Here is a 25,713-nt window from a genome sequence, read left to right as displayed (position 1 = left end):
CCTCCTCCAGGGCCCTGGGTTTGCCTCCCTCTTGCTCTCACAGGGCTTGAGGGCCACTATCATCCCCACCTGCCTCTAGGTTGTTAGCCTCTCCCTCCCCCAGCATCACACCCAGACACCATCCCATCCTATTCTACAGGGGGAAATAATCTGGTCGTTGACTCAGTGCCCTCTCCATCACCAGCTATTTCTCTCTTCTCCACCTCTACAAAGATTACCCAGCTGTAACTATCCAGGAGCATCAACTTCACTTGCCAAACACAACCACTAGACATATTCCACACACGTTTCCATTTAAATTCTTCAATTCCCTCCAAACTGGCTTTGAAGAGCTCACAGCTGCAGCTGAATTGTTCCTGAAAAGCTAGCAGAGAGCGGGGGTACACCAACCAAGGAATAGTTGTTTCCCTTCACCTGCCTGGACTGCTGGGCTGCACTCCCCAAAACAGGCATCTCCCTCCTTGATGCTCCCCCTTCTTCCTGGTGGGGACCCAGGCAGGAAAGGCCAGCTGGATTCCAGAGCCAGGGTACTGGGGACTCCTCAGATTCCATCACCCCCTCCCAACACTGTGAGGAGATGAAACCAGTTTTTGAGATTGGGTTTTTTTTTTTCCTTTCTCCATCATAACCTGGAAAGAACACTGACCAAGATGAAACCAATGAGTTGTTCTCTCTCTTGCCTTGAGACCACTGGCATTCTCTATGGAGTGTGTGTCTCTCTAAGTAAGCTTGCTTTCACTTAAACAAAACAAAAAAGACAAAATCAATAAAGATCATTTACTATAAAACCACTGAAACTTTCCTTAAAAGCTCAAGCTTGCAATAAATTGAAGGTAACAGAATTAAGGATGGTGGTCCCCACACCCATCGTCATCGCGTCTTTCATGGCGCCTTAGCCTCCTGGACTCCATCTAGCAGAAATGCCGTCCCTGTGGTGAGGTCCGCCACCAGCAGACGTCTGGATAAGGGTCTCAGCACCGGCCCCAGCCTTAAACCGAACGCCCGAGGCCCGCAAAGAAATTAGCACCCGTCTGCTCCGGGCTCTGGCTAAAATAAAAAGAAAGCAGCAAGTTGGGTGCAGGCCTTGAGGAGATGACCCTAGAGTGATGGTTTTCAAACTCTGGTGTGTATCAGAATTACCTGGAGGGCGTGTTAAAACACAGATTACACGGTGCCACCCCTAGTTTCCGATTCCATGGGTCAGGATGGGAGCCAGAGTTTGCAGTTCTAACAAGCTCCCGGGTGATGCGGATTCCGCTGGTCTAGGTACTAAGCTTGGAAACCCGCTGTCCTGGTTATCTAAGTGGTAGGGCAGGTCCGCAGGAGACTCTGCGGAAGACATCCCCTAAAGACGCTGCTCCGAGGACCCTCGCCCCAGAGTGCACAGATGTGTTAGATTTTCACCTTTGGGTCTAGCCACAGACTCCTTCCCAAACTTATCATTCTCCCTGCTGGGGAGCCTGGACCCACACCCAGGGGTTTTTAAGAATTGGTGGCTGTTTTCGAAACTGTCCCAGGCCCCCAGACTAAAGAACTGGAATGAGCCTCAAAGATGCGGGGAACGAAATTCACCTTCCCGGGCTCCTGGGTGGAGGAATCATTCTCTGCTGGGGCCCCTGAAACCCCTATCTCGGTTGTCGCGGATCTGAAGCTGGAAAGACATCGCCACGATGAGGAGCATTGTAAAACACTGGTAGAAGGGCGGTCCAATAATGAAGATCAGGACTCCGCATCCTGGGACCGCGCTCACCACGAGGAAGACCCGGAACCACTGGTGGAGCGCCATCATCAGTTCACCTTCCAGGCCTGCGGAGGGGAGGGGAGGGGTGCTGAGCCTCGAGGACCACGGTCAGTAAGGGAAGGGGCCTTCGGGTCCGGAGTCCACCCAGACTGGCCCACGGAGGGTCCAGTATTCCGGGAAACTTCAGGGGCACGACAGAGCCCCACCAGTGAGTAGTGACGTGGGCAGAACCGGACCGGATGCGACCTGCGGGCATCCAAGGGCGCGGGCTCCCGGCTCACTCACCGAACAGCATGGGCAGCATCCACAGCTCCACGTAGAGGGTCTCTGGGTTGTGACTTGCCTGTCGTCTCGAATCTATCTCAGACTTAGGGAGCGAGGAAGCCCCAGGCACCGGAGCAGTGCCGGGAGCAGCATCTGCCAGTCGCGGGGTGGAGGGAGGGATGGAGCTGGGGAAGGCGGCCTCCTACTGCCTGGCCCCACCCCTTCCACGCGCCCAGACCCGCATCCCCGGGGCCGCCGTGTCCCAGCGCCTCTCCGAACCAGCGATCCCCGAGCAGGAACGCTGTCAGTCACCAACTCTGTGGGCCAAGGGGCCTGGAACACCCCCCAGGCCTGCTAGGCTGGAGTTTGCCAGGGTCTCTGGCTGGCTGCACAGATGGGGCTCCTTGGGTGCCAAGCGGAGGGAATCCGGGAATGGGAGCAGGGGACGAAGTGGGGCGGCGGAAGAACAGAACCCACGCGGGCTTGGAAGACTCCACCGTCCTCCATGTCTTCTAGAAGGCCCCTCTCTCCAGGCTGAGGTCTCCCCCAGCCCTAGGAACCACTCCTGCCCACCTTGGGGGACCATGCAGCTGCTCACGGAGCGGGAGGTGGGACCCTCAGCCCCAGCTGAGTGCCTGCCCCCACCATTCAAGACCTCTTTCCAGAAAACGCACGCTCCAACACCTGAAACAACTTGTTTGGAGAGAGGAAAACTTGCATGATGTGATGAAAATGGTCCTTGACCTCTGATATTCCTCCCAAAAACCTATAATCTCACTCTAATCTTGGCGAAAACCTTACACGATTTCCACTAGGGGCATCCTGTGCGCCTCAAATCTGTTAAGGTCATCAAAACCTATAGAAGCCTGGGAAAATGTCACAACCAAGAGGAGCCTAAGGAGGTGGCAATGATGACAGGCAATGTGAGGGTCCTGGAACAGAAAAGGGATAGATGGTAACAATTAAGGAAATGGGAATAAGTAGGGACTGCTTCATAGTAAAATGTCACTGTTGGTTGTTGACTTTACAGATTATCAACAGTGTATGTAATACACTCTATAAAGGACACAATGACAGGGGAAACTGCTAAGATACAATATGGAACTCTCCTATCTGCTCAATTTTTCTATTAATCTAACACTACTGTAAAAAGTTAAGATCTAGTAGTAAAATTAAATACAATCGACCCTTTAACAACACGGGTTTGAACTGCACAGGCCCCCTTGGGCGTGGATGTTTTCAGTAGTAAGTACACTTGGGAGTTGGCTGACTCCACCTGCCTGGTGGCAGGCAGGGAGGAACCCGGTATACGGGGGGGGGGGGAGCTGTGAGTTATCAGTGGATTTTCCACTGTTCGGCGTGTCGGTTCTAATCCTGGTGGTGTTCAAGGGTCAACGGTGATTAGGAAATATTTACAAATGAAATGATACATCTAGACTTTGCCTCTGAACAATGTAAATGTAGGAAATAAAATACAAACTAGATTACTGGTTATTTTGAAGCTGAACAATAGATAGATTGGGATCCTTACACTGTTTCTCTACCTCCTTTTGATCTGTTTTTTGTAACAGAAAGTTTAATAGAAAGGAATGAGTTAAATCTATATGCCCAGATATGGGAAAGGAAAAAAAAGAAGTCTGAGAGTATGTTATGAAAATTAGTTAGAAAAGGGAGTATCATTTGTCATCTTATCCTTCCATACTGTTTATATTTGTATGTGTGTGTTTAAAATACAACATTAACTAGATAACTTGGCACACTTCCTACAAAGGAAGAAAGTCTATTCGAACTACAATGACATTTTTAGTTAATCCTCCAATCTCAAGATATCTTTTTTAATTCCTTAAACAGAGTAATAGGCTTCTGTGTAATAGGCAGACCATAAATCCCGTGAGTTTCCCGCCTTCTGTTTTAGCAGTGTGGTTGGCTTACCTAGTACGTGCGGGGAACAGTGTGGAATGCACATTGACCGCATTAAAAAAAAAAAAAAATCACCTCTTGTTTCAGGAAAAGCTTTGTTTTAAATAAAATACATCCTTTTTAGATGCAATGGGAAAGTAAATCTCCTCCCTGCCAGTCTCCTAAACTGTGATCCATGAAGGTGATAATGAAATCTGGGGAAATACTTATTTTTATTTAAAAAATTTTTTAAAACAGGTACTGGAGATTGAACCCAGACCCTCATGCAAGCTAAGCACGTGCTCTACCACAGAGCTGTACCCTCTCCCCTCTGGGGAGATATTTTAATAAATGAAAAAGTCCAACAACGAGGGACATTTACAGAGAATAAAGCTGCCCAGGATGATGAACGTGCCAGGGAGTTCAGGGTGTTTTTTGTTGTTGGTCATTTATGTCATTCTTTTTGCTTTGCTTTTGTCACGAATCATAAAAGAATACCGTGGTGACTGCTGCCTTCTGTGGAGCCAGGGGTTTAAGTAGCTTTTGTACCAGGAAGCCCTTGAACTAGCTGGAGCCCACGGGTTGAGACCCATGGCCATTCCCCAGGTGACAATCCTTCCCATATGTGAGAAAAAGAGTTTGATAAATAACAATCTGAAGAGCAGGACATCAAGTCTGGAGCCACGCACTCCCTTCCAAAACAGGATTTACTCAACTTGCATCCCACAGGGCAGAGGAGGGGGGATGAGGAAATGAAGTGTCCTTCAAAATCCTTCACTTGCTTTGGGGGTAGGGTACAGCTCAGCCTAGAGCACGTGCTTAGCATGTATGAGGCCCTGGGTTCCATCCCCAGTACTTCCATTAAAAAAAAAATAATTACACTTAATTACCTCCCCTAAAGAATTTTTAAAAAGATTTAATTTGCTCTATTCATGATCCTGTTGACCACTTTGTAATGTTTTGTTTTGTTTTTACTTTTTTTTTTTTTTTTGGTGGGGGGAGATAATTAGGTTTATTTATTCATTCATTCATTTATTATTTTTTTCAGTGGCGTTACTGGGGATTGAAGCCAGGACCTCATGCATGCTAAGCATGTGCTTTACCACTTGAGTTACACCCTCCCCAGCTCCACTTTGTCATGTTTTTATTAACACATTAAAAAAAAGCACCATTATCAATTCCCTGAAGTAGAGATAAACTTTTCTTATAAATGTAACCCCTGTCTCAGGAAAGAGAAAGAGAAGCAGTTTCCTTACCCCCCCACCCCCGACCTGCAGGATCTGTAACCAGGCTATGTCTGTGGGCTTGGCCATCTACCAGCCTCTCTTCTCAATCTATTGCTACAAAGAAGAGACAGGGCTGGACAATGGTCTCTCAGACAATTCAAGTCAATAAAGGGGCAGGGTATAGCTCAGTGGTAGAGTGCCTGCTTAGCATGCACGAGGTCCTGGGCTCAGTCCCCAGCACTGCCATTAAAAATAAATAAATAATCCCACTCCTGGGCATATATCCAGAGACAAGTATAATTTGAAAAGACACATGCACCCCAGTGTTTGCAGCAGCACTGTTTACAACAGCCAAGACATGCAAACAACTTAAATATCTATTGACAGATGAATGGATAAAGATGTGGTATACATACATAATGGAATACTACTCAGCCATAAAAAAGTAAATAAAATAATGCCCTTTACAGCAACATGGTGGACCTGGAGATCATCATTCTAAGTGAAGTAAATCAGAAAGAAAAAGAAAAATCCCATATGATATCACTTTATATGTGGAATCAAAAAAAAAGACACAAATGAACTTATTTAGAAAACAGAAAGACTCACAGACATAGGGAACAAACTTATGGTTACCGGGGGGAAAGGGGACGGCAGTCACCATCAGTGCCGGCATGAAGGTTTCTGTAGAGTCAGCAGGTGGGGCAGGCGGAGGGCAGGCTTGCGGATTCTACATCTTGTGTCTTCTGCAACCTGTGATCTGTCTTCTGATTCTCTGCTTTGTTACCAATTCATAATCATTCAAACAGGTCTGACATGTTTTAAAATATAAACATCAGAGTTGGTCATTCTAGAAAACGAGCCAGTGTAGACAAATCCTGTTTCCAATATCCTGAGAAAACTAGTGTTGATGCACACTTCTTCCCAGTGTGCTTAATTTTAAAGTAAGAATTTAAATTATAGGGGAGGAGGCTATAGCTTAGTGGTAGAGCACATGCTAAGCATACACGAGGCCCTGGAATCAGATCCCTAGTACTTCTGTTAAATAAATAAATAAACCAACCTAATTACCTACCCCTGGACCCCCCACCCCCAATTTAAATTATGAAAAATTTCACACATTCAAAACAGTTGTATAACAAAGACTCATGTACCACCCCCTTCCACTTAAAAATGTTAGCATTTTCCACAGTTGCCTCACTTCTCTCTTCTTTAAAATAGATACCACTAAAGCATCTTTCCTTTCCCTCCCCACAGGGAGTCATTGTCCTGAAGTTGGTGTGTGTCTCCCATGTATGTTCTGCTACTTTCTCCAGTGCATTTCCAGAAATATTCTTTGACAATTGTTTTAGAATAAATGGCATCTGGTATGCAAACAGTTTTGTTCGTATAATTAGTTATGATGTGTTTGCTTTTTTTTTTTTTTAGATCCTGTAAATGGAGAGTGTCAGTCATTTACATAAAGGGGATAATTTTAATGCGCTGAATTCCCTCATTACATCATCTAGGCTCCAACAGTTATCTGAGAGGAGATAGTTTAACTAACTTTACTGGAGATTTTTATTTCTTCAATTTAATGTTAAAAATCAACATAATAATGCATACAAGTTGTAAAAAAAGTCTTGGGGTTATAAAGTAAGTCTCAGTCTCTTAACTAATTTTTTTTCAACTGTTATGTATTGTGAATATCTTTTAGTTTAAATTGCTTTTCACCTTCTTTAAGGTGTCTTGTTTGTTTTGGGGGAGGGAGATAGTTAGATTTATTTATTTATCTTTTTTTGATTTAGAGAAATACATACTGCACAGAAAGCAGGCTGTTTCAGAAGGCGAGAGAAAAGCCATGAGATGTGGGGGTTGGGTGCTCAGGTTAAGGTAAGAGTAAATGTGCACTCCATAGACAGTGCAGAGCGCATGTGGTCTGGGAAGACGAGGGAGTGATGGAGGGAGCGAGGCATGGTGTTGCCAGTTTTTATGGGCTCGGTAGCTTCACATGCCAACAAGTGGGGTATTTATCTTTTAATGGAGGCACTGGGGATTGAAGCCAGGACCTTATGCATGCTGAGCACGCACTGTGCCACTGAGCTACACCCTCCCCCAAGGTGTCTTTTGATGAATAAAGTTCTTAATCTTAATATAGTCAGGTTCATCAGCCTTCATGGTAAGTGCACTCCTTGTCCTGCTTAAGAAATCCTTCCCCTCCCTGAGGGCTAGAGACATTCACTCTCCTTTCCACTAAGAATGCTGGCATTTCTATCTTAATGTTTAAATCCTTGAATCATCTGGGGTTAATTTTTTTAAACTAGGCATAATGTAGGGATATAATTTCATCTTTTTATAAATTGATAGTTTTGTGCTTGAGCCATTCTCTTAAGGCTACATCTCCAAATTGAGGCCTCTTCAAATCATCTCCCTGACACTTCTGAGACTCCTACATGGAGCATGAGTTAGCCACAAGGCTGGTTTGCAGCTGCTCAATCCCGCATGCTCAGTGCCCCGCCCACCCCACCCTGTTCTCCTTCTCAGGAGGACAAGCTCCCACCTTCCCATCCCCTCCTCTCCCCTCCTCCGAGCGCTGGTGGGCCCAGCCTGCTCCAAGTTTACAGGGGTTTCCACTGCTTTGACTCATTTTCTCTGGCACCAGAACCCCTTGGCCTTGGGAATGCTTGGGGAGAGGATGCTGTCAACTCTTCCCCTAGAAACAAGTGTAATCTGTCAATGCAAGGGGAAAATGTGATAGTTTTTACAGTATTTGGTAAAATGTCATTAAAAGAAAACTTTGTGTTCCTACACTCAGTGACTTGACTGAAATTAATCCTATGGTTGATGGAGATACTTTCAAGGCCACTGTGCAGCACCGCAGGGGTTTGCATTCTACTCTGTTAATATTTTCCTGTAACAAAGGATAATAATGCTTGGGTTAGAAATTTATTTACAGTAACTTAACCCAACCTCCTTAGTGTCATGGGACTATGAGAGCCTGACTGATTTAACATCTGATTCCCAGGTGAAGCAAAATTTCACTGAACTTTCATGAAATGATTTTTGGAGCAGCCTGAATCAGGAGTAGACAAGCATTGCAAGGCATGCAGGTTGTGTACTGCTTCGTTTACTACCATGCACCTGTGTGAAGCAGGATTTTCCTATTATGCTGAAAAAAAAAACTAGATGTGGATCTGACTTAGCAATACCACACCTAACATTAAGCAGGTATGTGATAAAAAGACACAGAAGCACTGTTCTCATTAAAATAGGAGGGTTCTGCGTGCCTCTTGATAACCAAATATAAGATGCAAATTTAAAATGACTTACTTCAAAAAAAGGAAGCTAATGCATTTATTTTTCATGAGTGAAAGCATATGATGTGGTATATTACTTTGCAGGTTTTGGTATCTGAGGCTGACTCATCAACGCAGTGGGTAATTCAGTAAAGCAGGAACATGGGGAAGCAATCATTTATTTCAAAGAACATTAAGGTAGAAACATCACATGACTGGGCTTCAAGATGCTTACATTCACTTGTCACACCAGGAATCCTTCATGTGTCCACTTCCATCATTAGCCAAGATCCAGGAGGTTCATGATGCACCCCAGGGTGTGTGTCACCTCTCAGCCATTTAACTTGCCTAATCGTCATGTTTTCTATTCAAAAAATAAATAAATTTCAGTACATAAAAATGAAGAGGAGCATTAACAAATGATAATATATCCAACCTGACGAAAGAAACAAAAAGTACAAATGGAACAAACACAGTGTGTACCTCTTCCCAACTGCCAGCTTGTGTCACCTGGTGGCCCCACATGGAGCATCTCCTACAAGGCACTCTACTGGGAGGGTGTGTGTGTGTGTACGCACGTGTGTCAGCGTGGGGTGGCACGTTGACAAGAGAGGTCCAGCATTCAGAAAGCACACAGCTTACCCAGGCAGGGGCCAAGCTTCAGACCTTCCCGGCTGAGCCTGTGCCCAGGTTGCTCCGCAGCTCACACTGGCTAGGGGAGGCTGGGTCACACGTGTCCCTCCATCCCCAGCCCAGCTGGAAGCCAGAAAGAGGCCCAGGTCAGCCCATGGACCATTTTCAGCCCTGCCCCACCCTGGTCTGTCCAAATGCCACAGGGCCACGTCACGCATCTGGCTGGCAAGCGTTCCTTGAGCCAGAGCAACTGTCCCCTCTTCTCCGCGTTTGCCCCCTGCCTGGCGCCCCTCTATAGCTGCCCTCCTGCTCCCCCGTCCTCTCAGCGCCATCTCGCCTCCTCCTCCCCGTAGTGTCCCAGCGTTTTCCTGCCTTTGGTGAGATGGGGCCATTTCTCTCAAGGGTCGTTTTAAATGTTCAGGTTTTTAAATTTTTATTTTATTGAAGTATAGTCAGTTTACAATGTGTCAATTTCTGGTGTACAGCACAATGCTTCAGTCATACATGAACATATGTGTATACATTTTCATGTCCTTTCTCATCATGAGCTACTACAAGATACTATGGTTCCCTGTGCTGTGTAGTATAAACTTGTTGCTCTATATTTACCAGTCACTATCTGCAAATCTTGAACTCCCAGTGCATCCCTTCCCACCCCATTCCCCTCTGGTAACCATAAGTTTGTTTTCTATTTTTAATTTCTTTTAGATTCCACATGAGTGTTGTCATATGTTTTTCTTTCTTTCTGGCTTACTTAGAATGACGTTTTTCAGGGCCATCCATGTTGCTGCAATTGGCATATTATTTTTTATGGCTGAGTAGTATTCCATTGTATACATATGACATGGCTTCTGTATCCAGTCATCTGTTGGTGGACATTTAAGCTGTTTCCATGTCTTGGCTATTGTAAATAGTGCTATGAACATTGGGGTGCAGGTGTCTTTCTGTACTAAGGTTCCCTTTGGATATATGCCCAGGAGTGGGATTATTGTATCATATAGTAAGTATATTTTTAGTTTTTTGAGGAATCTCCATACCATTTTCCATAATTGCTGTACCAAACTACATTCCCACCAACAGTGTACAAGGGTTCACTGTTTTCCACTCCCTCTCCAGCATGTACCATTTGAATATTCATGTTTTAATTTTTTTATTGCAGCAGCGACACGTAAGATAATGAAGTGGCATCCTGGTGGCTGGGGGATGAGCCTGTGGGTGTGTCCCCGTGCATGTGTGTATGTTCCTGTATGTGTGTACATGTCCCTGTGTGTGCATGTGTGCCCTCCATGTGCCTGCATGGGGGTGGAGAGTGGGGCTGGAGCCTGTGTGTGTGACTGAGTGACATCTCAGGCACGTGGGCCTGGAGGTGTGTGCAAGGCTGTGATGCTGGGCTGAGAGGCTGTGACCTGACCAAGGCCACACAGCCCGTGGGGGCTCAGGGCCCCACCCTTGCTTCCAGGCCTGTCACCAATCAGCTGGGGTGTTCCCTGCCGTGACACAGGGCTTGGAGTCCTGACCCTAAGGGCCCCACAACTTCCCTCAGGAGAAGGGATCTCTGGGGCAGGGGGAGAGGCTGGGCTTGGCATGGGGAAGGGGGAGCAGGGAATCCAAGGGGGTGAGCATGGCTCTGGAGTTTGGGGGTGACCAGCAGCAGCGAGGTGAGGGGAGTAGGAAGGGCCCCCTCACCATGACTGGGTCTGTCACCCTGGCCAGGGAAGCTGCTCTTCTGCACAAGGGCCAATTTAGAAAAACGTGAAAAACCAAGTCTTAGGCTCTATGGTAGGTTAAGTCCCATTCCAGACGGAAATAGCAAGATGTGACCCCGTAACAAGTGGTGAGCGCACATGAGCCATCGCCCTGCCCAGAAAGGAATTCCCCCGAGAGCCAGAGATCACCCCACAACCACCCAGGGGCCTGGGAGGCCTGGAGCGATGGCCCTGCTGGGGTCCCACTTCCCAGGAAGATGGGGAGAAGGGCCCCTGGTCATACAGTCGAGGCCCAAGGAGGGGAAGAGACCTGCCCAGGTCACCCAGCCCCAGAGGGCACTCGGGTGGGACCCAAGCCTTTGGGCTTGTCACAGGCCCCCTTCTTAGGACAGGGGCACTTGCCTGCCTGGGAAAGAAGCATCGGGAAAGTGAATAACCCTGCAGACAGGGCCAAGTCGGCTGGCTGGCTGAGCCTCTGTTTCCCTTCTGTGGAACGGGAATGGGACGGTGCCTGCTCACAGGGTCTCTGTGAAGCTAGAGGTGGTGCCACTGTGGTGCTGGGGAGAGCCCTCCTGGTCCTCCTTACCTGGGAAATGGCCGGAGGGCCCTAGGCGTGGCTCTCAGCCCCGTCCTGAGAACCAGTGGTGCCTGTCTAGCTGAGCGGGCTGCTGGTCCCTGCGGCCCTAACAGTGGCAGATGCAGGGCTTGGTGAAGGATGGGCCAACTCCCCTTCCCAGTCACCCTGGCCCATCGTCCCCCACCACGCACCCTGGGCTGGCTCCCTCTTTCCTTCCTGCCTCCTCTTCTCTCTGCTTCCCCCTACTTGGTGTCCCTCTCTTGTCACCTCCTGTCCCTCTTTAGGACTTGACCCCCACTTTTCTCTCTCTCACTCACACACAGTCTCTCCCTGCGTGTGTCTTTCTCTGACTCTCCCCTAGGCCGTCAGGCCCTGAGCTCAGGTCTAGCCCTGTCCAGGGCCACAGGGCCACATCTCTCCCAGCCCTCCCACCCTCACAGTGATGTTCCAGCCCCAGCCCTGCTCACAGTGGAGGATCCCGGTTACAGAGCTACTCCTGCTGGCATTTACTGCTGCATCGCTGTTCCCCTCACTTCCTGGGCAGCACAGCAGTCTCACCTTGACCTGTTTGTGGCCCAGCCTGGACCCCAGAGCTGCTGCAGGGCTGGCTGCCTCCCCCACCTGGAAGGAGGGAGGGCCCCGTGGGCTCCAGGGACAGCTAGCGCAGAGTGGATTGGACTCGTTTTATACCCAACACCTCCCTGGCAGTGGTGGCGCCCCACCCACTGACCCTGCCCCACCCACCTCAGAGTCAGGAGGCTGTGGGAGGATGAAGGGTGCTCATGGGGCCCACTGAGAGCACTGCCGCCCTCAGCCCCCCTCAGGGTCTGCCTGGAGCTGGGGCTGCCGGGCAGCTGACACGGGGTGGGGACATGGGCCTGGTTAGTGCAGGGCCTCTCGCTGGACGCCCATGGCCCCCTCCTGCACCTCATCCTTTCCTCACCATGAGACACGGCCACTTCATTCTGGTCATCTAGCTCACGACCGGACACCCCCGTGACTGACAGGCCCCACATGCCCAGTGAGTGTTTACAGACTGAAGCAGCACAGCCATCACTAGATCTAGACACAGGCTGTACGCACCACCCAGGAGGAGCCCCGGGGCCCCTGCGGTCACTGCTGCTCTAAAGGGGTAACCTTGCATCTGCCCTGTCATCTTAGTTCCTGCTGGTTTGTGAGTTGTGTGCCTGTGAATCACTGCGTGCCCTCAAGAGAGTGTGACCACTGGTCCTCCAGGAAGCAGACACTGACACAGAGAGAACTGTGACAATTTCATTAGGGGTGACAATAGGAGAGAACAGCGGAGGGGGCAGGATGGAGCAGGGAAACATTCGGGCCGTAATGCACCTCCGACATCTTCTCTAAATACATCATTGTCACAGCTCAGGGGCCCCTTCAGTTGCCAAACTGACTGTGCGGTAAGGCAAAAAGAGTTATTTATTTTAGTAGGATCTTATTTTTTCTTGATTTTATCTTCTCTAATGTATGTATGGCCTCTGACGGACACTGTAATCTGTGTGTGCATCTCTGTGTCTATACAGAATGAAAATAATTGTTTTCACATCTCAGACACAGATCTCAAAATGTGCACATTCTCATTGTTGTATTTCCTTCTTTAACTAGTAGGACCTAAGATTTAATAGAAGAAAGGGTCCTTTCACCTTATCTTTAAAGCAGAGAATGGTAAGCTCTGGGCCTGAGCTCTTATATCTTCAGTTTAATTTAATGGACTTCCTGAGGTCTCTTTTGATGATTCTGTGTGCAGACACTTTCTTTTAAACTATGAGAATGCTGAGTGAGAAGTATGTCCCAGTCTTTTTGCAAAACAATGTGTGTGCTTGACCCAACCCTCCTCACAATGATGTCAGGGACCAGCATTACCCCCTGGCTCACAGACAACAATGCTGAGACCCTGTGGGGGCCCCACTGAGTCTTGGTGTTAGGGGATGAACTGCAAGAACTCAAAGAATCAGAAGTTGGATCTTGTGACATAAATGTGGAGATGCCAAGCTGACACTGGGCATGGTGCCAGGAGGGAGCAGGGGTGTGGGGACAGGGGTCCTACAGGGGGTCTCCTGATCACCCCTGACTTCCCCCAAAGAACCTGCCTCATGCTGAAGGGCAAGGCACCTGCTCAGCTGATCTAAATCCTGCCTGCACTTTTCAAATCACTGGGGCAAAAGAAAACTTCAGCCACACAAAATACCCTGAAAAAAACAAGCTAAATTTCAGTTTCTCTGATACCCAGAGATTTCATCCAGACCCAGAACTTTCAGAAACTCAAGAGAACAATCATCTTTACATGATGTTGTGAACTGAGGGCTTTCTAGAGGGACTGGGTTCTGAAGGGGATACGTGCATGGCTGCACTGAGTCCCCTGCACACACACGTGGCTCTGAGCGGACCTCATGCTGCATTCACATGGCCCGCCTGAACTGCCTACTGCCCGCCCTGCCAGGAGTGACCTTCCAGCTCCATCTGAGTGAACCCAACAGAAGCCCTCTGGGCAGTCCCTCAATTTCTTTCTTCCCCTCCACACCCTCCTATTCACTCCTGTGTGGCTCACGTGTCCCTCTTCTGCACTCTGAGGCCCTGCATGGGCACATCTGCTATGGTGACAAGCTGTCTGTTGTGAATGTCTCTCTCCCTCACTCGCTCCCTCACCCCTCGAGGCAACCCCGTGAGCCCCTGAAGTTAGGGCTGTGCTTCACCCCTCACAGAGCACATCACATGGTCCATGCAAGAGGCACATCTGCCAAACTGGGACTTCAAATTCACTTGATATTCTGTCAAAAGTCTCTTCTGTTCTACACAAGAGACACCTGCTTCCCAGGTCAGGACGGGGAAATGACACAGTCCATCATATGTGTGTGCTGGGAAGCTAGACATATGTCACAATGTCCCAAGTCAGATTTCCTCAGGCATCGCAAGGCCCTGGAGTGCCATCTCCCCTTCTGCAAAGACTCGACAAGTGAGCAGAAGCACATGCTCTCATCTTACCGAGTGCTGTAATTGGTGTTGGTGGGGGTGGTGGTGGCTGAGACCACATTGGCCACAACAGAGGTGGGGGTGGAGGTGATGAGTACCCTCTGAGAAATGACGCTGGGTGTCCCATCGGGCAAGGCACACCAAATGGTCCTGCACAAGTACCAGGACATCGGGACTCCACAGTGACCTGCAGAACAGGAGAGGGAGCTGTGTTGGATGATAGACAAAAGGAACAACACCTACAGAACCTGAAACTCAATGCAGCAGCTGTCAGCACTGGGCACCCTCCCGTCCATCGGGTGCCCAGACAGCAGCACAGGGCCACACACTCGACCTTGGGGATAAAACACTGTTGCCACACGACACCGCCGGTGTCTGTAAGTGGAGGAAGCGAGAGTCCTGCCTGAGATGATGTACAGAGGTTCCAACAAATTGATAAAGTAGGACCTCCCAAACAGGAAGCCTCTCTGTGCGGGACAACCCACCCTGACACCTTCCCCAGCTCCAGAGAAGCATGGTCTGCATGAACCAGAAACAGAGAAAGAAAGGAAATGAAAGCCTGGTTTCCCACACATAGAATCAGAGCCGCACCTGGGTACTTGCTCTGTCTGCAGGACCCTGCCAGACCCTCTCTACTCCCTGCTCACAAAGGGCCCTCCTCTGCCATGCAGGAGCTGCCCCTGGGCGCAATGAGCTCTGAGGAGCTGGGCATCCCGCAGTCCTGTGGGGGAGCTGGCAAAGTGCTTCTGAGGGGACAAGGCTGTCCTCAGAAGGGAGTCAGTCTCCGCTACAATCATCCTTATTCTCAGGGATGTCTGGATTTTAAGTTCGCTAGGGAAAGCTCACTACGTTTGCCCTATGGGAAAGGGAAGGGGGAAGTCTCAATCCTGCAAATAACACCAACGGGATTTTAGCTCATGTGGAAAATCCCACGGTGTGTGATGAGACAGAGAAGCAGCTCTGACAGCTTCCAGGGCAGAACCGACCCAGCGCGGGATGGAGAACATGATGCCAGGACTGTGGTGCAAATTGGTCCTGCGGGGAAGTAGGCATTTTCACTGTGGGCTCTTTCCCTTCCAGCCTCTATTCCCTACTACAAATGCACCATCTCAGAGAATCAGGCTTTTCTGCCCAAGAATACAACTGGAGGCAGCGGGGAAGGCACCTTTACCTCCCCAGAAGAGACAATGATGGGCTGTGATATTTACCACACTCAGGAAGACTCAAAGTTGCACAAACCACACGGTGTAAGGCTGGAGGGGTGGCTTTACTCAGTTTTCAGTTACAAGTAATTCAATGGGCATTCTACAGAGGAGAATCCCCCAGCCTGAGTCAGGAAACCATTCAAAAATGACAACATGAACCGGTCTCAGTGACCCAGGAGCAATCACAAGAGAAGGAGGTAAAAAGGAGTTAGCCGAGCCAGGAGAACTCAGTATGGAACAAGGGCTCACCATTCTTATGCTATTTTAAGAAACACACAGTCAAAGCCTGAGGTACTCAGCCCTCATGCACTCCGTCGCTGATGCCTTTTGCAAGCAACACTCAAGGTGACTGGCTGAGAGGAAAAGCCAATGGACCCTGGGCAAGAGATTGAATTTGAAAACAAAAAGACGTGCCAGACCCGTAACAGAACACACAGTATGCAGACGAGGCCAGAAGAGGCTGCTGCAAAAACAAAAAGAATACATATCCCAGAAAGACTTCCACCGAACACGATCTCCCAAATTATCAGGGCCTGTGTGGTCACCTAGGGGGACGGGAGCTACCAGGGAACACCGGAGCTGCACAAGGTTCTGCATCGGAAAAAAAACCACACAAAATATGGAGGATTAGGCTTTTCAGAGTTAACTATACTCCAGCAACAAAACTTTGAGCCTTTTGTCCACGTATGACAATTGCTCTCATATCTCACCGAGTGGGAGACAGGTCTCAGGACCCTTGACTGGAGAGACCACAGGCCACGGGTTCGGGTGTTTCTTCCATAACCGATCATCGGCTGTGGAAGGTCAGGGCTCCCCTCGCTGCAGACAGCGACAGGGGCGGGCTTCTCCTCCAGGGAGCCCGTAACGTGGTCTCTGTTGGAGGCCCGTGTGCAGAACCGACACGTCTGCCCTCCGTCAGAGGACCCTCTTTCCCTCTACAAGAGACACCTCCCTCCCCAGGGCAGGACGGGGAAGATGCGGCCCATCAAGTGCTTCTGCTAAGGGACCAGAGAGACACGGGGGTAAGCCCAGTCAGGGCCGCCCGTGCACAGGGAAGCCCCGGAGAGCGATCTGCCCTTCTTCTGCAGTGACTCAAGGAAGAAACAGAGGACTATGCTTTCCTCTTACCGAGCGGAGCAGCTGGCGGTGGGGGGCGAGGTTGCACAGGGCACGATGTGGGACCAAGTGCAGGTGCCCAGCTGGGAGACGACGGGCCGCTCACGGGGCAGGCCACGCGGGCTGGTCCTCGGAAAGTTTGGGGCCCTCCGGCCCACGGGGTGACCTGCGGGACAGAAGGGAGAGCTGGGTTGGATGACAGACAAAAAGGGCCCACACCGGCAAGAGCCGAAAACCAACGCAGCAGCGGTCGGCACCGGGCACCCTCCCCTCCGCCGGGTGCCCAGAGAGCAGCACGGCGCCACACGCTCCGCCCAGCCCTCTGGGGCCTGCCTGCAGCCTGGGCCGCACATGAGGACACGGGGACACGACCCTGACGCCGCACATCGCCGCCGCTGTCTCCAAGTGGAGGAAGCCAAGGATCCTCCTGCCCGAGAGGCTGCACACAGAGCTTCCAGCACACGGGCAAACTAGCGACTTCCCAACAGCCAGGCGCTCTGCTCAGGGCGGGAGGGACGGCCCTCAATGCCACCTTCCCCAGCTCCACGGAACTTCCCCCCTGGAACTTCCCAGAGCAGGTGTGCCGTGGTTTCTGCCTGGGGCTGTGCACGGGGCTCTGGGCGGCCGGCCTCCCCCGGCCCCGCTCAGGGCGTCTTCAGAGGAAACTCACCTGGCCTCTCGCAGGGTGGGAGGCAGATATCCTGGTTCTGGAGTCTTAATCTGAAACCTTTTTGTCCTTAGAGATTTCCTCCTTTACTTGGGAAAAGCATTTTGTGGGAGAGGCCTGCGGGGGAGCTGGGAGCTGCCCAGGAGAGGGGAGGGCCGGGTTCTGGGGAAGGGGCGGCAGGAGGGAACTGCTGGGCCTTTGAAGGAAGGCCTGGCAAATGGAATGGGCCCCGATTAGAGGGGCTGGGGCTGCAGGCAGTTCTTAGGCTCTCGGGTTGGGATTCTGGGTGGAGAGTGACCCCCATGAGCAGGATTTAGCAGACGTGGGTGGAAGTTTCATGGCATCAGGTGAACCCAGGCGGGTTTATGGGACGTGGGTATGTGGACATTCAGACTGAGCTAGCTGGCCTTATGTGGCCTAATGCTAAATCTGCAACATTTTCTTCTAAGATTTTTTTTTTAATGGAGGAACTGGGCACGGAACCCAGGACCTCATGCCTGCTAAGCACATGGTCTACCACACGCTCTACCACTGAGCTATCAAAAAGTCCCCCTCTTTTAAGATTTTTTTTACTTTGTTTTATTTATTTATTTTAACTTTTTTATTGATTTACAATCATTTTACAATGTTATATCAAATTCCAGTGTAGAGCACAATTTTTCAGTTATACATGAACAGACATATATTCATTGTCACAGTTTTTTTCTCTGTGAGCCACCACAAGATCTTGTATATATTTCCCTGTGCTATACAGTATAATCTTATTTATCTATTCTACATTTTGAAATCCCAGTCTGCCCCTTCCCACCCCCCGCCCCATTGGCAACCACAAGTTTGATTCTATGTCTATGAGTCTGTTTCTGTTTTGTATTTCTGTTTTGTTTTTTGTTTAGATTCCACATATGAGCAATCTCATATGATATTTTTCTTTCTCTTTCTGGCTTACTTCACTTAGAATGACATTCTCCAGGGACATCCATGTTGCTGCAAATGGTGTGATGTTGTCAGTTTTTATGGCTGAGTAGTAGTCCATTGTATAAATATACCACCTCTTCTTTACCCAGTCATCTGTTGGTGGACATTTAGGCTGTTTCCATGTCTTCAGTATTGCAAATAGTGCTGCTGTGAACACTGGGGTGCAGGTGTCTGTTTGAAGTAGGGTTCCTTCAAAGGCTTGATCTCGAGAATATATAAGCAGCTCATACGACTTAATAAGAAACAACCAAACAACCCAATCCAAAAATGGGCAGAAGACCTAAACAAGTAATTCTCCAAGGAAGAAATACAAATGATCAATAGGCACATGAAACAATGCTCAGTATCACTAATTATCAGAGAAGTGCAAATCAAAGCTACAATGAAGTATCACCTCACACCAGCCAGAATGGCCATCATTCAAAAATCCACAAACGACAAATGCTGGAGAGGCTGTGGAGAAAGGGGAACCCTCCTCCACTGCTGGTGGGAATGCAGTTTGGTGCAGCCACTGTGGAAAACAGTATGGAGATTCCTCAAAAGATTAGGAACAGACTTACCATATGACCCAGGAATCCCGCTCCTGGGCGTATATCCAGAAGGAACCCTACTTTTTTTCTTTTCTTTTTTTTTAAATTGAACCTCTTTTAAGATTTGGTGGTAAGTTGCAAGCTATTAAAATTTGTCACTTTTTCCTTTTCTCCTCAGACCTTCCCTGGATCAGAGGACAGTTGAAAAGGCCAGGCTGCTCATTGTCCCATTTTTAGACATGTAAATTGTGTTCTTTTAGGTATTTTCGGGGAAATCCCCTCAGTATCCCCCTTTGTGGACTGCACCATTTCCATCCTTAAGCAATTGTTGTTTCTGTTTGCATCTTTTATTCCTTTCTGTTTGCAACAAGGAGGGTGTGAAAAAGTCGTGGAGGTGGCACCATATCATTTTTAAGCTCTTCTTTTAAGAAAAAGGAAACATCCCCCCTTTATTTGTCCTGAAGTTTCAGTGCAGCTCATGGTCCCGTGTGTCCTGGCTCTGCCCACCTTGTGCACAGAGACACTGCTATCTGGGCCAGTCCGGTCGAGGTGTTCAACCCTGAGGGATGGTGTCCTGATCCCTGTCCTGGGCCCTGGGTCCCGGGCTGCAAGGACGCCCTGGCCATGCAGCTGTCAGCCTGCAGTGTTGGGGGGAGGGTGCTTGGTGTGGGAGGGTGAGGGGAGGGGCTGGCGCCTGTGTGATGGGTGGGACACCCCCCCAGGAGGACACCTGCAGCGGTCCTGTGGGGCACAGACTGGCCAGGGACAGATGCTCCAGGTGGGTTAGGTGCATGGGTACCCTGCTCCTGCCCTGCTGTTGGGGGTCCTCAGGGCAGTCCTGGCTCGGTGCTGGGGTCCCCTCCATTGTCCCCATGTGCCTTCTCCTCGGCCAGGACCTTAACTTTTATTCTGAGTATGAGTAAATTGAAGCAAAACGTGCTCCTTCACTCGCTAAGACCACCGGGCAAGTTGTTTTCCACGTTACCTGCCAGACCTGACATCCAGACAGGTCCTTCCCCAGAAGCACATGGAATTCCGGGGAGCAGCGGGGGTCCTATCCTCGCCATGGGACACCACCTTTCAGGTGTCCTCACCTCCCGGACCCACCCAGGCAAATGCCAGCTCGCTCCCCGTTGCGGGTGATTCCAGAGCCAGCCCTGCTGCCAGAACACGCCATCTGTGCTCTGCAGGGAGTGTCCCCCAGCTCAACGGGATGGTCTTCCTTCACTGTCCCCCTCTTGTAGGGACCTGGGTGCCCCCCACCCGCTTTATCAAAGCCGCTCCTGGTATCTCTTGGTTCACGGCCCCGCATCCCCCAGGAGGTGGGATCCGCATTTCACAGCCGAGGAAGGCTGAGTTCACAGAGCAAGGGCTCCCCGAGTCAATCGGGCAGGGGCGCTCCAGAATTTAAGGTCCTCAGCCTTTTCTGTTCTATCCAGCCGACTCTGTGGCACTGGAAACTAAGCATATATTTGAAAATCAACTTTATTTAAAATTGAAGCCCACATTCAGAAAAGTCCCATGTCCTAAGTGTCCAGCCCAACGTGTTTTGATGCTGGACGCACCTGTGTGATCAGATTCCAGGTGGAGAGATGGAGCATGCCCGGCGCCCGGAAGCCCTTCTGCGCCTCTGTGGACCCCGCCTGCTCGGACCCTGCTTCTTCACCCTGGAAGCGGGCGGGCTCTCGGGGAAGGGTGTGCGCCTCTGCCCTGAGTGGGGGTCTTTGCGTCCCCCTCCCGGCCCTGTGTCTCGTCTGTCCTGGCGGGGTGACCGGAGGCGCCCTTGGGGGCTGTTATAGACGGCCGCACTCCTCCTGGAGAAGGAGCCCCGCATTGGCCCCGGGGCATCCGCAGCACTGCGGCTCCCTCGGAAGCCAGGTGCAGGCTGCGCCTTTGTGGGGTGTGCGCTCACTGTCACAAGCACAGTCACATAGGCACACTCACTCCCATTCCCCGGGGCACGGTTGCTCCCGCCTGCAAGACCCCCTCTGTCCTGCCCACTGGCCCACCCGGCGGCTCCGGGGCAGGCTGCTGATAAGGGCAGGCAGCAGGCGCCCTGCAGGCGGGTGTGGCTGGGCGCAGCCCTGTTTGTTTGTGGTCGTCCTTGGTAACGGCGACTTGCCCCACGTGGACCTGTGATAGGGCCATGAAGTGCAGGCCTCTGGGGCCCCCTCTGCGGCTTCCTTAGTCACTAGTGGGCACTGGCTCTGCCTCCTACCCCATCCCTCGACGTCGCCTCCCTGACACCATTACCGAGGCTTCCGTTCCTATCAGGGGAGGAATGTGGAGTTTGGACCCAGCGTCGCGCCTCCTCCCTGTAAGACCAACCTACGTGGCCCAGACAGGACGCTCAGCAGCTTCTCAGGTTGTGCGGCAGCCAGAAGGGCCTGCAGGTGTGCCTGGACCTGTTGGGACTGGGCCAAGGGCATCCCCGTCCACACATACTGAATTGCACATCCCGGTCCAAGCGTTCGTGCAGGTGCATCTCAATCCCTGCATCCCTGTCTGCCCGTCTCCTTCTGCACATCTCCCTCCGCACATCCAGCAGGTATATCCCTTCCGCTCATCTCTCTCCACGCATCTCCTTCCGTGCATTCGTGCAGGTTCATCCCTGTCCGTGCATCGCTCACTGCATGTGCATCTCAATCCCTGCATCTCCGTCTGCGCATCTTCCGCGCATCTCCCGCGCATCTCTCTCCGCGCGTCCCTGCAAGTGCATCCCTTCCGCTCCTGTCTTTCCGTACATCCCGATCTGCGCATTCGTGCAGATGCATCCCCAATCCCTGTATCCCCGTCCGCTCGTCTCCCTCCGCGCATCCCCGCAGGTGCATCCCCGTCCGCGCATCTCCGCATCTGAGTCCCTTCTGCGCATCCCCATCGGCTCATTGCTTTCCGCGCATCCCAGGCCTTGCGGCTGCTGGAGGAAGCTGTCCTCATCCCGCCACTTGGGCGGGGAAGGGGCTGCTCAGGGGTGGCGCCTTCCCAGACCCCGAGGGGGTGCCTGGTGCCCCCGAGCACAATGGTCTGGCGCTTGGGTGTGTGGGCCGCACACACAGGATGGGATAGAGGAACAGAGCCGCGTTGGGACACCCACCCTCCCAGGTCCCGAATGTGTGCTGGCTGCCCCCTTGGTTTTCAGCCCTATCAGTGATTGGGGGCGGCCCTGCAGAGGCTGAAGAGACTCTTTCACGCAGAGGGTGCCCAGGCCGCCTGGAAACGCCCTAGCGCCTCGGTGTTTCTGTCTGTCCCATGAAAACAGCAGGAGCCCAGACGGCACTGCGAGGCGTGTGGTCACAGGTAGCACAGGGGACCGGGAGGGAAAGCCGTGAGCTCGCGCCGCCGCTCCTGACCCGACCTGAACCCTGGACAGCCACTGCATGGTTACTCGGGGCCTCCATCCTGAGAAAGCACTGCTTCCGACTGGGAGGCAGGCAGGGACTGGAGGTCAGAGGGGCAGGTGGGGAGCCTGCAGCTGTGTGGCTCCAGCCCTGGGTTCCGGGAGCCCGGTGCTTCTGTCTCTGTGGTCAGGATGCAGAGCTGTGGGCTGGGGGCCGCCCGAGGCTCCAGGAGGTGCAGCCAGGGCGCCGACTGCACTCTGCTCACGCCCGTAGTACCAAGCACGGTGGTCCAGCTCCGGGTGCTGCCAGGCTGTGGTCAGCCGCCCCCTCTTCCTTACCAGAAGGGAGGACACGTCACGTGCAGGTAGTTCCCATCCTGGGGTTCTTTGTGCCATGTGGAAGGAATGGGTGTCCGTGTGTCCAGTGGTCGGTGGCTTTTACTCAGTCAGGTGTCTGCAGTGCTGATGCAAACGTTAGTTTTCTCCTCCTGGCCGGTGGCTTCCACCCAGATGCCCTTGTCTCCGAGTCAGTATGTCCTGTGCATGGCCATTTGCAGGCATTCTGCCCCGAGGCCTTTCCTCAGACGTTTGCTGTCTGCCTTGCACAGCAGTGCGTGTGAAAGACAGACAGGAGGGTCAGAGTCGGTCCTCTGGCCCCTTTCTGGCAGGAACCCTGGGGAGTTTTGCTCCTCTGAGCTGGGGACCCCGCTCACCCCGCCCCACGCCCAGCTCACGGACTGACGGAGGGGACAGTCCATACGGCGTGTGTGCCCGACAGGAGAAGGCACTCCGCAAAAGTGACAAGACTGGTGCAGCTGGCACAGCTCTCAGTGACGTGACCACAGCCCAGACTCACTGTGCTGGCTGGGGAGCAGGGGGCCCGGGGTGCCCAGAGCACAGCACCCTGCCTCGTGTTCTGGAGGACTCCCCAGGCCGGGCCTGCACCCCTGCGGCCTCGGGGCAGGTCCCTGGCAACCTCTGATCTCCTTTACCGTCTCCACGGTTGTGCCTCTCCCAGACGCCACAAAGTTGGACTCATTCAGTACCTTGCCTTTTCAGGTTGGCTTCTTCCATTTAGTGAATCAGCAGTTGAGGGTAGTCCAGGTCTTTTCATGGCCTGATAGCGCATTCCTTTTTTATTGCTGAATAATATTACACTGTGTGGAATTCAGATAGTGATTTTTTCAAAGATGGGAGCTCTGATTCCTTGCACGTTCCTCACCTGTGTCAAGTGTTTAGTGAGGCATCAGGACACAAGCCTGTACCAAATGAAAACTGGACAAAGGATGGAATTAGTCATCCTGCTCCAGTAACCATGGGGCTCCTGGTCTGACTGCCAGCACCGTCCTGTAACACCCTGCTTTTCCAGATTGTTCCTGCTTCCTGGGAATTCTCAGTGTCAAGCAAAGCCGACCGTTGGGTCAGCCACTCTAGGCAGTGGGAGGGGCTGTGGAGTGTGCAGGGAGGGGGCTGCTGGGTGTAGGGGAGGGGATGGGGTCCCAGGGAGAGGGCCCTGCCCCAGGCGAGAGCGTGAGTCAGAGTCCTGGGGGAGTAATGACACGCCCTAGACAAATGAATGACTGTGTGTCACATTCCTTGAGGAACTTGGTAAAAGAAGTTTCTTGGCATAGGAACTATAAATAGTCGTCATGGCAGGAGCCAAGGTCACCGGCTGCACACTCCAGCCCACAAGGACAGTTCGTCAGATCCCTGCAGTTTCTCCTGCTGTGCACACTTTCAGAAAAGTCTCTGAGGATGGGGATGCAAGGAGTCCTGGGGGAACAGAGCCAGGAGGCAGCTAACGGGAGCTGGTCCGGCTTGCAGTGCCAGGATCTGGGCCTTCCGGAGCCGCATGAGCTGGTCCCCTCCCCTGCTGACTGCCCTGCCTGCCTAGGGAGGCTGCCCTGTTCTGAGACCACAGGCTCCTGCTCCCTGCGGCTCTCGGACCATGAAGTCGAGGCCCAGGGTGATCAGAGCCCGAGGCCCCATGGCCAGGAGGGGGCGGAGCAGGGGTCCCACCTGCTCCGGGGTCTTTATCTCCATTAGGTCTGTCATCCCGGCTGCCGGCAGCCGTGTCTCTCATGACCTGACTGCAGTGGTGGCCTCATCACGCTGGCCTGTGTGTCTTCCTCCATGCACTCATGTCTGCAGGGGCCGGTGGTGGTGGTGCCAAAGGGACGCCCTCCCACCGGCTCATGCTCGGAGCTCCAGCCTAGGGTGAAGTGTCTGCGCTGAGCTTGCCTCCCGTTCGACTCTGTTTTCAGTTCCGCTTGTGGAAATCATTCTAGGAAAGGCGGTCGCTTCGTGAATGGGAGCCCTGGGTGTGTTTGTGGGGGGGGCGGGGGGCAGCTGGAAGACCCCCAGGTGGAGCCCCGCCTCCTTCTCCTGGCCCCACTCCCCCCACTGCTGGGTGAGGAGGGCTGGCACCAGCTGGGAGTCCCCTGGGTCCCCCCCATTAGAGATGAGGGTCTGTGTTTACGAGCCGTGGGCACTTCTCTTGGAGACAGGCGCCCTGGTTTCATGCAGTCTCTGAAAAGCACCCCGAATTTACAAAAGAAGTGAGCAAAAGCTTGCACTTGCTAAGTCGGGTCTTTGTGTCCTGCGATGCTGGGGCTCTGGGGCCGTGCCTGTGGTCGGGGTGGATGCGGGCATGGGAGCCTTACCTGGCCGTGATGCCTCGTTTTCCCTGGAGAGAGAGGATGCACCTGCTGACCGTGTTTCTTCTCCCTCCATGTGGTGAGTCCCCACTGTGCGCGAGCCCACCTGGAACAGGTAAGCCCTCGGCCTCTCCTGGGGCGGGAGTGGTGATTCTGGCCTGGGGAGGAAGAGGCACTTGGGGACGGGCCCCAGGTGTCAGCGCAGCCACACTCAGAGTACAGTCCATTGCCTCCTTGCTCGAAACCCCAGGGCTGTTGGCTCCACCTGAAGACAGCCCAAGAAACCGCACGGGAAGGGCAGGTGCCCGGAATGTCCCTCGTGGTGGCAGAGTGTCCTGGGGGCGGCCTGAGCTGCCCTCCTGCACGTCTCCTCCCAGCCTCTCCCAGCTCGGGTGAACTTTGGTTTGCCTGGTCCTGCATTCTGGCCAGTTAGCGCCTGGCGTCCTCCTCTGTGGACCCAGCAGACGGCCCTCAAGTGGAGGAAGCTGCGTCGGGGGAGGGGACACTTCAGGGCCTTTTCTGTGTAAAGGTTCAAATACACAGGCATTTTCATCTCTCAGCGAGAACCTGGCAGAGGCCGGGACTTGGACGGACTCCTAGCTGCAGGGAATGCGTGTCTGAGTTCCCACCACAGGGGCTGAGAGCTCCGCCAGGCTGTCTGTCTGGTGTGTGCTGGGCTCTGGACGGCAGGAGGGGCTCCCCGGGCCAGCTGGCAGCCCCGGCCACTGTTCTGAGATGACATCGTCCTCGGATTTTTCCCTCCTGGAGTTTGGTGAATGCATCTTTGTCACAGGTGCCGTCTCCTCCCTGCATCCTCATGGGGTCTGTGGGCTCATCTCCTCTGCTTACAGGGCTACCCACTTCCTGCCCCTGGGATTCTGTGTCGAGACCGGTTAACACGGGTCTCGGGGGTCGAG

The 25,713-nt window shown here is 52.2% G+C and overlaps 1 long non-coding RNA gene across 4 annotated transcripts; it reads right to left on the bottom strand.

Moving 5' to 3' along the window:
- Positions 1–763: 763 nt before the first annotated feature.
- Positions 764–25,589, bottom strand: LOC141575294 (uncharacterized). Of its 4 annotated transcripts, none has more exons than XR_012502800.1 (6): positions 24,803–25,589; positions 16,643–16,796; positions 14,322–14,496; positions 8,641–8,769; positions 1,573–5,941; positions 764–1,047 (listed from the first exon to the last, which is right to left on the bottom strand). It is a non-coding gene; the product is annotated as an uncharacterized LOC141575294 (long non-coding RNA). The 4 variants fall into 4 exon arrangements; XR_012502801.1 differs by having other exon boundaries at positions 764–1,806; positions 2,027–5,941; XR_012502799.1 differs by having other exon boundaries at positions 764–5,941.
- Between the last annotated feature and the right edge of the window lie 124 nt (positions 25,590–25,713).

The sequence above is a fragment of the Camelus bactrianus genome, chromosome 27 (assembly GCF_048773025.1).
Source record: "Camelus bactrianus isolate YW-2024 breed Bactrian camel chromosome 27, ASM4877302v1, whole genome shotgun sequence".
Lineage (NCBI taxonomy): Eukaryota > Metazoa > Chordata > Mammalia > Artiodactyla > Camelidae > Camelus > Camelus bactrianus.
The sequence above is the reverse complement of the archived record's forward strand: the minus strand, read 5'-3'. Positions and strand labels throughout refer to the sequence as shown.